This window comes from Maylandia zebra, linkage group LG17 (genome assembly GCF_041146795.1).
Source record: "Maylandia zebra isolate NMK-2024a linkage group LG17, Mzebra_GT3a, whole genome shotgun sequence".
Classification (NCBI taxonomy): Eukaryota; Metazoa; Chordata; class Actinopteri; order Cichliformes; family Cichlidae; genus Maylandia; species Maylandia zebra.
The window spans coordinates 12,418,770-12,433,339 of NC_135183.1; the positions used below are offsets into that span (position 1 = coordinate 12,418,770).

Genomic DNA, 14,570 nt, shown 5'->3' on the forward strand with positions numbered 1-14,570 from the left:
TGTGTCTGGCACTATATGCTTGTCAGCTACAGTGGATGCAGTCACTTGACAGCCTCAGGCTGCTTATTGTATGCTTTTTTTAAACAGCTGGAAACAAGCCAGATAAGCTCTTTAAGAGTACTGAAAGCTATATCCTGCCACCTTATGCTAAGTGCGTCCAACCTGGAAATTTGTAATACTAACAACTTATTAGTTTGACTCAAAGGGTTAGTGAGGCAATTCTGCTGAATGAGAGGCTAGTTTGATAGCACAGGAGAGATATTGGTGCCTCTTTCGTGAGATTGTGCTTGCTGAGGTGATAGTTCTAAAAATCAAACTCATAATGTTAGCCAGTGTATTACTCCTCCATCTCTCGAAAGGTGTCTGCTGAATTTGGGAGGTCTTTCTCTCATCACCCTGGTCAAGGGTTATTGCAGTTACTCCCTGTGGACATTCTAGGGTTACCCTGGGGTGTTGTGGCTGAGATTAGCCATCATCCTCTCAGTTTAAAGCAGGAGCTCCTTTCTCCTGGGCTTTGGCCTGGTGAGATTAGAGTTGAGATGCAGTTGAGTGATGGCAGAGGATTAGTAAGGAGCCCCTAGTGACTGACAGCTGAAGGTACGGCAGCACTGGTTACACACCTGGGCCTCTATTCTCTGTCCGTGTCAGCTTATTCACTCAAGGTCCTAACCCTGTATCTGTATGGACAACTACTCTAAAATATGATCAAATCAGCGTACATGTCCATTTGTGATAACCAGCTAATTTCTCTGAGCATTGCACAATCTGACCTTGGGTAAATTTTCTGGGACATCCACTCCGGGGAATATTGTGGCATTGTGTTAACACATGTGAATGCTCCAGACTGCAAACATCTCTCACTTGCTGATGATCAGTCAAGTGTATTTAATTATCAGCACATGGCTGCTAGTTACCCTCTTAAATCCTATGGATGCAGCAAGGGTGTGCTGTGCTGCATCCTTTCTGTGAAAACCTTCTTTTCCGCATGACTGTATGCCCTTATAGCTACCCAGCACTATAAAATTTATCATATTGACAGCTTCCTAACAAGTGTTTGAACACAAGAAAGAGAGAAGCCAGCATTGAGAGCGTTATTGTTGCTGCTTTTCAGTCGAGTCACCTCACTTGACCACAATTATGGTAAACATTCAAAGAAAAACTATTCATGTAGCAAGTGTGGAATAACTCCTAACTGCTGACCCTTTGCTGCTTCCATGGTATATTGCTATGGTGCTCCATGTTATTAGCACTAGCAAAGGGAACACTGCTCCTGACGTGTGGTGTTATAAACACAGAGCAATAACAAAGTGTGAGCTTGCATGGATAACAAGGGGAGGATGGTTCAGTAACAGTGGGCAATTTCTCTACTCTTTCCCTTTGTCCCTTCTATATGGCTTAAAGAGACTGAAGGATGTTTAACCTCTGACCCCGGCAGACAGGAAGTGACTGACACTGGGCTCATAGCTCAGCATTGTGCCTCACCTCAAGTGGAAATACCTGTCATCAAGTGTGTGTGTGTATATCCTAAGACTTCAGCTGACTCAGACTCTTTTGGTGTCTTGTTTGCTGTTTAGCAGTACAAAAGTTTGAATGTATGTCTGTGTGGGGCCCAAAACGAGGTAGGGGTGTGTGTGTGTGTGTGTGTGTGTGCGTGTGTGTGTGCGTGGAGCGCGGAAGGAGTGTTACCTCGGGCTGTGTGCTAATATCTGTGTAATTCATCATTAATTCTGTCAGAGTGTGTGTCTGACATGAGCTTCAATCCCTTGGGACAGAAGCCCCAGCAGGTGTGCCTCACATGTGGTGCAGTGTGTGAGTGTGAATGTGTCTTTTGTGCACATGTGTGAACCCTGCAGGGCTACCGGCTTGACAGCCCGTTTGTCCGACTGTGGAAGCAGTTTACCCAGTGTGGTGCGTGCTGGTTAAAATGAAAAAAATAAAGCTACCAGCATTTTGCACCAATAGTTAACACGTGAAAGCGAAAGACATGCAGTGCAAGCTGCCAGGGCTGTTTTGAGGACAGCTACAAGTAAGTTTCACATCGCTCCAACTGTCACGACTTTGCAGGGCTGTCAGTCACTCTTGGCACCATATGGGCTTCTGTCAACGCTCCTAAAGTTTGGCTCAGGTGAGCAGCCTTTGCCTCAGCTTTACAAAGGTGTGTCTGCGCACTACTCTCTAATGGTTCTGATTAGTTTTGGTTGCCAGGTATAATACCAAGGTGTGATCAGATGGGTTCTTCTGTCTGGCTTTCTGAGTTTCTTTTGTACCCAATTGTTTTATAAGACTGGTGATGTTAACTGTAAATGTGCATTTGTTCTATGTGATTTGTTAAAGAGGCGTACACACTCACATAAAGGGCACAAAAGAGCACAGGTAGAGGGAAAAACTGGTCTATAGATGAGTGCCGCAAGTGGAATCCTTGACATTTTGTTTTTCTGACATGGGAAGTTGAGTACAGAATATGTTTGGCATGCAAGTGACGATAAGAAGTCACATCATTTTCCACACACACACACACACACACACACACACACACACACACACACACACACACACACACACACACACACACACACACACACACGCACATTTGTTACGCCCCAGTCTAGGGGTACAGGAACGCAACACAAGTTTGAAAGAATTGCCCCGCCCTGGTCCCCAAAACCATACACAAAGGGAAACCAATTTCTTAGTGAATCGTGATTTATTTTTCTGCACTGCAAAAATGAAGCTCCAGGGTGAACAAAGGCCAAAATAACAAACAAAACAAGCTAAGTCAGGAGGAGGTGTTATCTACAACCCTATGTGAAATCAAATATCAAACAAAAGACAAGCGCTACACCTAACTCCCTAACTGAAATAAACAGGAGAAAACAGTGCAAGGAAAAACAATACAGCAGCTCACCCCTTCTGTTGCAGTGCTATTTACAAGGCTATTTACAATGAAAACTAATGTACACACTATATACAAAACTCCAAAAAAGTCGCACAAAGTCACAGGCACAAAAGTCTCAGGTTTTGGAGGCCAGGGTCAGGTCTGCTGCTGCTGTCAGTGGCTGCCCCGGGACAACTGCTGGTGAGGGATTTGAATGAAGATCACATGGCCAGGGGACCAATCAGCAGCCGTCAGCTCATCCACTCCGGGACCTGCAAAGACTTAAAGGCACAGACAACAACAGCCACCAAAACAGATTATGGACAGGGCCATAACACCCCCCTTCCCAAGACCAAACATCTCCCCTAAAGATGTTTGGCGCTTAGGGGTTCCGAAAACCACGTGACAGCGCATCTGCCAGTACATTCTCTGTCCCTTTTTTGTGATGGATCTCCAGATTGAAATCTTGTACTAAGAGGGACCATCTCATGAGCCTTTGGTTAGAATTTTGCATTCGGGTCAAAAACACGAGGGGGTTGTGGTCTGTGTAAACAACGACAGGTGCTGAACTGGAACCGACATAGACCTCGAAATGCTGTAGAGCAAGCAATAGAGAGAGGGCTTCTTTTTCAATGGTGCTGTATTTCTGTTGGTGGGAGTTGAATTTTTTTCGAAAAGTAACCAATTGGGTGATCAACACCCTGCCTATCCTCCTGCAACAGTACCGCACCTGCACCGTTGGCGCTGGCATCCACCTCAAGTTTAAACGGATGTGTGAAAACAGGAGCGGCAAGTACTGGTGTGCTGCAGAGGAGAGCTTTGGCAGACTCAAAAGCATTCTGGCATGTGGGGGACCATACAAATGGTTTTGACACACTTGTGAGACTGGTGAGAGGTGCAACTACATCTGCAAAATTCTTACAGAAGCCACGATAATAGCCGGCCATACCAAGGAACCGGCGAAGCTCACGTCTAGTGCGAGGCACAGGGAAATCTAGGATAGCCTGGATTTTAGCCAGCAGGGGGCGCACCTGTCCCTGACCCACCTGCTTCCCTAGATAAGTCACAGTGGCCTTACCAAAGTCACATTTGGCAAGATTTAGGGTAAGGGATGCCTCTTGTAATCTTTCAAAAATCTCCGTGAGTGTTCCAAGGTGATCTGACCAAGTCTCTGAATAGGCTACAATGTCGTCTAAGTACACTTCACAGTTTGTGACACCACCTAAGACAATGTGCATAAGGCGTTGGAATGTGGCAGGGGCATTTCGAAGGCCAAAAGGCATGACGGTGTATTGGAGGAAGTGGTCCGGAGTGACAAAAGCAGAAATTTCAGATGCACGCGGAGTGAGGGGAACTTGCCAATAACCCTTTAATAAGTCCAGTTTGGTGACAAACTTTGCGGAGCCAACCCTGTCAACACAATCTTCCATGCAGGGAAGAGGGTAGGAGTCGGGTTTGGTCACACTGTTCACTTTTCGAAAATCACTACAAAAACGTGGAGTTTTGTCTTCCTTCGGCACAAGAAGGCATGGGGAACTCCAGGCACTCGAACTAGGGACAGCAAGACCATTTTCCAGCAAGTAGGAAACTTCTTGCTGAAAAAGTGCACGTTTGGTAGGGTTCACACGATAAGCGTGTTGTTTGATCGGAGGGTGGTCACCTACATCTATGTCATGTTCGAGGACAGTAGTGCGAGACGGAGTGTCAGCAAACAGAGATGGGTAAGTATTGATCAGAGAACACACATCGGCCTGGGCAGCCTCATCTAAATGTTTTAGGTGGGAATTCAACTTATCCAATACTTCAGAGTTTCTGAGTCGGGAGCAACCCTCAGCACAAACGAAAGCTAAGCCATCACTTTCTGGGCTATACTGAGACGGGGATGCTGGCACAACTACTGACACGGCAGACAGCGCAGCGGGGGATGAGGAGGAGTTTACACCTGCATCACGAACAAAATAAGGCTTCATCAGATTAACATGACACACACGACGCTTTCTCCTACCAATTTACACTGCAGCAACAAACTCCACACATCCTTGGGCCATTTCAAAGTGGTTGCGATGCGTTCAAAGGCATTAAAGTAAGAGTCAACCTCACTTTCTCTGAAAGGTGGCACTAAAGCAATTTGCCTGCTTGCATCAAATTGGTCAGAGGAGAGTGAATCAGAAGATTTACTCACAACTTTACTCACTGGGGTAGAGGTAACATTGCGCTGCCGGGAAGGATCCAGCTCCATAGCCCTTATGCGGAGATGCATAAGCTCAACTTCTTTGGACTTAGTCGCAAGCTCCACCTCTTTCAGGCGAAGGGCGAGCCCAAGATCCTCCGTAACCAATCCTGTTGATTGCCCGGCTGGGCTAACGTTTGGGATCTGAATGGCAGCAGGAGCCTCCGCCCCTGGCGACACCCGTCCACTGGGAGCTTTTGGGATGGTTGCAGCAGCTTCTGCTCCCGCATCCACCACCAAACCTCCAGTCGCCTCAACCGGCCGAGGTTTCGACTCCGCAAAAACCCCCTTATCCACCAGCTGAGCTGTCAGGCACTGCTTAATTTCTGCCTTTCTAGCATGTAAAGGCACACTAACATTAAACAAATCTGCCACCAACAACAAATCCGCCTTTGTGCATCGACCCAACTTATCCACGGTGGGTTGTAGTGCAAAATCATCCACATCAAAAGTCATTGTGACTAGACCACCCCCAACACTACAAGAAAACTGCCAACCAAAAACCGCAGACAACCCACAAAATACAACGAGCAAAAAGAATGGCAAAAGAAAAAAAAAAAAAAAGGACAAGCCCCCACTTTATGTTACGCCCCAGTCTAGGGGTACAGGAACGCAACACAAGTTTGAAAGAATTGCCCCGCCCTGGTCCCCAAAACCATACACAAAGGGAAACCAATTTCTTAGTGAATCGTGATTTATTTTTCTGCACTGCAAAAATGAAGCTCCAGGGTGAACAAAGGCCAAAATAACAAACAAAACAAGCTAAGTCAGGAGGAGGTGTTATCTACAACCCTATGTGAAATCAAATATCAAACAAAAGACAAGCGCTACACCTAACTCCCTAACTGAAATAAACAGGAGAAAACAGTGCAAGGAAAAACAATACAGCAGCTCACCCCTTCTGTTGCAGTGCTATTTACAAGGCTATTTACAATGAAAACTAATGTACACACTATATACAAAACTCCAAAAAAGTCGCACAAAGTCACAGGCACAAAAGTCTCAGGTTTTGGAGGCCAGGGTCAGGTCTGCTGCTGCTGTCAGTGGCTGCCCCGGGACAACTGCTGGTGAGGGATTTGAATGAAGATCACATGGCCAGGGGACCAATCAGCAGCCGTCAGCTCATCCACTCCGGGACCTGCAAAGACTTAAAGGCACAGACAACAACAGCCACCAAAACAGATTATGGACAGGGCCATAACAGAGGCGTACACACTCACATAAAGGGCACAAAAGAGCACAGGTAGAGGGAAAAACTGGTCTATAGATGAGTGCCGCAAGTGGAATCCTTGACATTTTGTTTTTCTGACATGGGAAGTTGAGTACAGAATATGTTTGGCATGCAAGTGACGATAAGAAGTCACATCATTTTCGAAAAAACCTTCCACTTTACGTGCGTGCAAAACCAAAAGTAATAGCAGAAGCAGTTAGGATCTATTGCTGTAATTTAATGGATCGCAAAAGATGGGTTTAAAAAAGAAACAGGCCAGCATATGAGGATTTGTATTACAGTTTACATAGCCTCCAAAAGTATAATCGAATACATTCAGATAGCTTGAATTAAGCCTTCTCCAATCCCTACCTTACACTAAAGTCTCTCCCAATATCTCTACAGTATTACTTTTTAACATACGTCTTTACTGTATGTTAAAGTTTACTGCACAACATGCGTGCGTGTGTTTACTACAGTTTCTACATGCTGAAACATGTTACGATGTCACAGTTTTAGGTTCCCCCTAAAACTCTTCCACTGCTCTGGTTGCCAGCTCCATGTTCTTTAGTTTAGGGTTTCAGCACTTCAAATGCTCTCAAAAATACTCAACTTTGCTACTTTAAATTGGTAAATTTCCTCTATGAGCTGTGTCATCTGCCGCACCAGCTGGTAATGGGAATACTTTTTGTCCTGTGCGTAAAATCAACACAGAGCAGTTTTTAACAGGTCAGATTCATGAATTTCACTGTTTAAAAATATCTGCATACTTTTAAGAGCTTATAAACTCTGGGATTTTAAATAACGTCTTATGCACAGGTCACCGCTGTAGGTTGTTCAGTGGCCCCAGGAAGTTGAACCTGATTGACATTCATGATACAGCATCTGGAAAACTAAGTTTGATGTTAGTCCCTTGAGTTTAGTTTTTCCACTTAACTCTCCATAGCACAATGTATACAGTACAGTAGTTTGCTTTTGAGTGCATATTACCTAACAACGTGCATTATACAGTTGACAGTAAATGTGGGGATTTTTTTAAATTCAGTTTGCCTCCTTGCCTCATTTAAACTTCAGCATGAAGTATTTATTGCAGATCACAATTTGTCTCTCTAAACAACGTTTGGGGCCAAGACGGCTGTATTTGTCTGTGCAGAGACAGGTGTGCATGTCACTGACTTGGCGTTTAATCGCATGCATGTAGACGCTTGTGCATGTTCATACTAATGCACCCTGGCTGTCATACTTCCAAGTTCATGTGCTGCTGGAGGGTGTAAACGACTGTGAGTTGATTGACAGCTCTGTGGTTTTTCTTCTACCTCTCATGCAGAGAAGGAAAAGTGATGATAAATGGGAAGTTGTCTCTCAGTCTGTCCTTATGTTTCTGTAACCCGTCAGTGTGCATGATGGGATGGCAAATGTAATTCTTCCACTATCAAGTTTATATATTGTAAGTGCACACTTACATCTTTTTCTAAATCATAGTAATCCCAACGCTTGAACCCAATCACCGGACCCAATGATTATTCTCATTTCCGGCTTATATTTTTTAATCTTAAACTCTTGTAAAATAGCTTTGCATCAATGACCGTTCAAAGTAATCCCTATTTATCTTTTTACTCTGCCTTCGTTCAGCCCCTTGGCTCATTCTCAGTCAGAAATAAGCTATTTTAGCTTCTATCCCTTGAAGCCAACTTTTTCTGACTGGCTGCTACCAAAGTTATGAATAGAAGGTGAATGGGGCTTTTGTGCTCATAGCCAAAGCTTTATGGCTGAGGTGACCAGATTAAGGATATGCACTCTCCTGGATGTCATACATGTCCAAGAGTACAAAAAATGTCTGAAATGGAGCATTTAGAGTCTGATACCTGTGATTTTGGCTCAGATGAATTACCTTCTATGAGTGCATGCACTGTTCACATTACTTAAAAGTTAGGCCACATTTAATATACACATCTATCATTGTGTGTATATATATCTGAATTAACAATATACACCTGGATTCAGGTGATTTATCTGATCCTGTTTGTAGATCGTCTCAGTTTTTGTTAGATTGATGCATCTAGATTAGATTGAAATGTCTTGTAAGGAAAGGTTTGAGTCTCTGGGTTGGCTGGGACCTTTATGTGTGGACTTTGCGTGTTTCTGTTGCGAGCTCTTGGGTTTCCGTCAGGCACTCCAATTTCCTCTTGCAACCCTAAGACATTCATGATGGGTTCATTGGTGATTCTAAATTGGCCACGGATGTAAGGTAGATAAACACTTAAGTGTATAGATTAAGGCTACTTTTGAGTATATGGGTGAATGTGGTTTCTCTAGGCTAGAAAAGTGCTATACAAATCCAGTGTTTTCCATTCTAATCTCCAGTCTTCTCTACAGACTGTAATTTTAAAGGAAGCAACCTAGGGACAGTCTGTTTTGTTCCACACCCACTTTAGTGAGACCTCAGCTCAGTGCCTTGCGAGGATGAGTATAGAATGGCATGTAAAATGTAAAAAAAAAATTATTAATTCTTTAATCCAGCTGTTCGACAGAAGTGCATGAATCCATTGTGTAGCATGTCTGTTTTTTCTGTAGCATGCTCCCAGCATGAAATGTTTTAGCATGGTGCATAGTAGCTCCTCACTGTTCCTTGCAATCTGTATTGATAAAATCTTGAAGTCGTCTTTGTTTATTGATAGATTAGGATGATTTCCATCTATGAGCTATCAGTTTCTTGGCAGTTGAGGAGTTGCTTGCCTAGAGCACCTCTGGTTGAGTGGTAGCTTTTATTTGTATTGTAGATGGCCAATGAGTTTAAATGAGTTCAAAGTATGGACAGGTAATCCCTGTGAGCCAAGTCCTCAGGCTTTAGACTACAGTAAACATTCCGTTTTGCACAGTTTTTTACACTCTTGAATATGTATGATGTCAAAGGCAAAGGATGTCTATAAGATGGTTGTGCACCAAAAAAAACAAGATTTTATAATGTCACAGAGAAATCCAGCACATCTAGAAACAAGAAGCTGGAATCAACAAATGTAGATCTGTCATGTAGGTTTAATTAATGGCTAAGACTTATTGATGTTTAATTTTCCACCAGTCATTAATCTGCTAATGAAAACACCAAAACGTTGCATGATCATTTTTGCTGACAGGAGAGCAATTCAGTGGCATGACTGTTTATCACTGTTGTGTGCTTTGATTGATGGAAAAGAATCACCAACTGAGGTTCCCATGTATCAAGAAGAACAGATGTAAATTGTGCTTTGTTGCAGTCACGTAGCAGCATTCCCTGCAATGCAGTCATGTACTGTCAATACATGACCGATTGTCCTTTTGTTTTAAATTTGCAAGTTTATTCTTGCGCAGTACAGACAAGTGTGAAAAGCAGGAGTGCTTCATATCGCTGCTACAGCAAGAATTTCGTGATAGTGTCAAGCTTGTGTTGCGTATGTATAAACAGACAAAGTAAAATCCACAGTTTGTTACTGCAGTTTATCTGTGTGTCCATGCAAAGAGAGGAAAGACACTGATCAAATAAATCCTGCTCTTATCTTAACTTTGATCCTGTGACGCTTCCTTCTGCTGCATCAGATCACATTTTAGCTGGTTAGTGGTGCAGTTGTTCATTGTTTATTGGTAGCTAGCAATGGTGGCAGGGAGTGCTGCGGAAAAGCATTCAACATCCAGTAAGTTAGCCTACACCAAATGCAGAAACAAAAGAGTTCTTTAATTCCTGCATGAAATAAAAGAATGTGTGTTGCATTCGCCTATGAGATTTTGACACAGTAGTTGTTCTGCCTGTTTTCCTCTTATCCCATCTGCAGGTACAAATCAAAAACTCCCACATCAACCCCTAAAAATAGCCCTGTTCACATACCACACCTTAGTATCTATCAAGTGCTTGTCCGCAAGTGCCTGGGCAAAAGTCTGAACTTCCTTCTTACTTACTTAAGATGGCATTCCAGCTTTGAAACGTGCGTAACGAATTCACAAGAACCACGCTTGCTTGCTCATACGTCATTGTCTTGTCATCACTAGATGAGAAACCAAGACAATGGATCTAGTTATCCGCAGCAATAATGATGCTGGGTGTTGTGGTTACCTTTTATAACTGTTGGCAAGGGAGTCAACCCACCTGTTGAGGTAATTAGTGTGAGACACACCTGCCTTATGTAGTTTCTAAATAATGTTTGGTATTGTGAAGCTTTATTGAGCTCAAAGAACATTTCCACTCTTGGATACTTCGACACAGCTGGATATTATCGTTGATCTTGAATGCATTCCTCACGTCTTTGTAATGAAGTGTTGCAACCTGCCTTCGTTACTTTCATTAGTGATCTCATGAGTGTCACAGAGAGTCTTTTGACTTCTCCCACAGACCTGACCTCAACCTTTCTTAGTCAGCGGTGTGAATAGGGACAAACCAGCACAGGTTTCACATCAAAGCAGGGTGAATGCTAGGCCCTAAACCATAGTATATACATAGTCACACCATCATGCTATTAGTTAGTTTAATTTAAATTATTCTGTCTTCTGTGATCAAAGTTGAAGATGAAGTTGCAAGCACCATGCATAACATTTACCAGCTTTACCAAGAAAGACTGGAAGATGGAAAGCACCCATATCTGTATTACACACCCAGACAGAAATACAGATGCCTGAAATAGGATTGTGAGCAACCTAAATCAGATAGTGAACTTTTAATTTGTCACTCACTTACTACTATTACCAGCACACTTAAACATGCTTCTTAGGAGAAAACTGGGCAATGTGTATCTCAGCAATAATATCTTTAAATATATCAAGCATGTGTCCCATAACCTTTTTACTGAAAATGAGGATGCAACATATTCTGGAACTATTGTGCCATAGATACTTTCAGTAAACATTCCTTTTGATGAGTTAGATGACTTACATGCAACCAGTTCTGGCCTTTCAAGGCAATATTATTATAATCTTATTTAGTGGCTTTTTTACAGAAATTACAATACTTAAATTCTGAACCCTTTAATTTTTCATTATCTGCCACACTTAACACTGTGTGACTGACTTGTGATTTTGCAGTAATATGTGTCGTATGTCAATATGGATCTTCTGTGTAAGATTTTTGGGGGTTAATGAGAATAATGCAGTTTAACAATGCGAGTTGTTAATTAGTTTCAACTACTTTGGTGTTAATGAAATGAACAAGAGAAGCACTCGGTGGCAACAGTGAGACAACCCACAAAGTAGGAATGGTTTTACATCTGGAGGCTGCTGACATTTTTTCTCCCTTGATCTTTTCTGACTGGTTTTTCACTAGTTTTACATTTGTCTAGGGACAGAGGCACTGCTGGTAACACCAGGTAATGCCTGGACCCTACAGAGGTTGCACAAATAGTCCATCTCCTCAAGGATGGCACATCAATATGTGGCATCACCAGACGTTTTTCTGTCTTTTGTGTGTCTTTCTTTTCCTCTTGCATACTTTCAAGAGATTCCAGGATACAAGCAGTTACTCCAGGAGAGCTAGACAGGGCCATAGAAGGCCCTCAGCCCATCAGTAACAGCAGCATCTTTTCCTTTGTGCAAAAAGAAACAGGATGAGCAATGCCAAAGCTACAAAATGACACCCAAAAGGCCACTGTATGGAAAATACACTAACCTGCTGCATCATTTCTTTTACTTTTTGGGCTGTCTTTGAATTCAGTCCTCTGTAGGTTGATCATTTTTATTTCCATCAAACAATGTGGCACCCTTTCATTCCTAACATATTACACAGTCCATATTAGTATACATATGCAGCTGATTGATGATTTGTTTTTCTCATTGAGATCTGATGTGTTTTTGTGTTTTTTTTTGGAGTAGGATATTTTATTTTCATGTCAAACTATGTATATATTGACAAGTGCCAATATAATCACAAAAGATTCCAATCTGTTACAGTGCTGCCATAAAAACATCTCAGTGTACTCAGTGTAAGCATCATATAGTTTGAGCAGAAAGGTAATATATGTCAAGATGTTGTCAACTGGAACTTCAGTGAATATTTTTGTAACTTGAGGAATGCTTAAAAAGACTGAGCCATGTTTAAGTTATATTTCTTAATATTATATTATATATTTTCAAAAAATTAGAGAAAACCTTTTTATTCCACTTTTCAAGATACCACTTTGTTCAAGGCATTTTCATTTGTCTCATGTAAGTGAGTAAATAATGGACAACTGGCATGACAAACTACTTTTTTATAATTTGTTACCAACTAAGTCAAAATATATTTTATAGCTGCAAATGGAAACACTTTGAGTGGATGAAAAGTCAAATTGGGATAACAGGGCATACTATCAGACAACCTTTTCTCAAAGGCTTTCATGGTGTTGCACTCATTTGTACAGATGAAAGATGGCAGAAATAGCAGGTTTTAAAAGCGGAGAGGGATGTCAAGACTGTTTAACCTCTGGTTGACGCATACTGACCTTTAGAGGCAATATGGTATCTCTTGTAGCTGTAGACACAGGGACTTGGTTGTTAGGCCTTGTTGAAGAAGCAGAACTGGTTTGGGGTTTCATTTTACTCCATGCAGGCAGTCCAGACCTCATAAATCCACTCCCAGGGTTAGTGTTGTTCTGTCTCCAGCACACAGAATTAGTACTACACTTTTTCTGATTTGAAGAGAATGACACACAGATGTTACTGACACTCTTCTCTTTGTTCCCACTTTATCTCCACATCAAGTAATGTTTTTACTTTCTGATCTGATCAGTGCATAATAGTGTTAGTGCCAGACAATCCATGCAAAGATAGATGCAATAAGGAGAGATGGTAAGATTGCAGAAAGCACACAGTCAAAACCCACTATGGAGGAAATTCTTCATCGTAACAATGAGAAAAACAGGTATAGCCCCACAAACATATGTGCTCTTAACATAATGGGTCCTGGCAGGCAGTAACTCATACACTGTCCCTGTGCCCCAGAGAAGAGTTTAACAGTTGGCCTGTTCTGTGGTGTAATATCTGCTATTTAATGAAGCCTGAAATATGGTCGCCATTTCAGCGTCCCAGTATTAGGTTGGAATTCTCTTTACGAATTGATCCATTACAGCATTTTAATAACTATTTTAATTAAAGCGCTATATAACACTCCAGCACTGAATTCTAGAGCAATTTATCTACAATGAAGAATTTCTAAAAGTCGATTACATGAGTTATACATTAAATAGCCCCTGACTGGAACAGTTGGTTCTCATTCAAAGCACATTTCTCCATGGAATAATAAAGGGAAAAACTTGTTGGAATCCGTCTCCAGCAATCCACAATGTAATAAGGACCTGCATTCATATCTGTTTACTGGTCTTTTTATTCACACTTCTGATTTAACCAGCTGTTTTACTGCTAACCCAAACCAGATTTGCACTATTTTCTGTAGTGTTGACCTAAGTGATTGGAACCAGTTGTCAAATTTAACAATACATAATGTTAAACTGTACTGCTACATTTGAAGGACCAACTAAATTTAACTCTTAAAGTCTTTGTCCCAGTGAGAGTGTTTGTACTGTCACACCTGTTAATACACTGAAATTTAAAATTTCATTGTGTTGTGTATTTTCTTGCACATTTTTAATGACATATAGGTTAACAGATTATACCTTCTGGTGGTTTGCACACAGTTTTCTAATACAGAAGAATAGTTTAAAAGATTCCTTGAGTTCTATATGCAGCACTTGTTTTTCACTACTTTTTCACCTCTAGCGGTTTGCCAATGCTTTATGCAGTCAGTTTTAAATTCTGAAAAGAATCTTGCAGGTTACTAAGTACATCATAATACAGTATTCCTTTCAAAGGACCTCTCTACTTTTGCTACAACACTGTCACCAACCCCATCAGTCAGAGTCAGTGACCTGCCAAAATTATGACCTACTAAATGTGTTGGACTGGATTCATAGATCTGATTTCACTGAGGCTATAAGGTGAGGTATTCCCCTGCATTTGTCACTTATCATTCAATAAAATATAGTTTTGGACAATTTGACCCTGTCTGGTCGGCGGGGATAGAGAGGAATGAGCAGCTATTATTATCCTGCTTTACGTCTCTGGCAGTGTAGCGGTGTCAGTCGGGCTGGCGATGGAAGCCAGGGGGCCGGTTAGGACTGCTGGCTCTCTGAGGTGCTTCATCTTGGGACCAAGGCAGCGAGACCTCTAACTGAACCGCAGCCATTTGGATGGAAAAGTGCTGAGGCAGCAAGCTCGGGCCATTTCACTGGGTGGAGTTCTTATACCGTACTGCTAAGAAGATG

General features: G+C 42.0%; 1 protein-coding gene across 1 annotated transcript in view; it reads left to right on the forward strand.

Moving 5' to 3' along the window:
• Positions 1-14,570, forward strand: part of gmds (GDP-mannose 4,6-dehydratase) — a 205,686-nt gene that overhangs the window by 161,429 nt on the left and 29,687 nt on the right. The window lies entirely within an intron of this gene.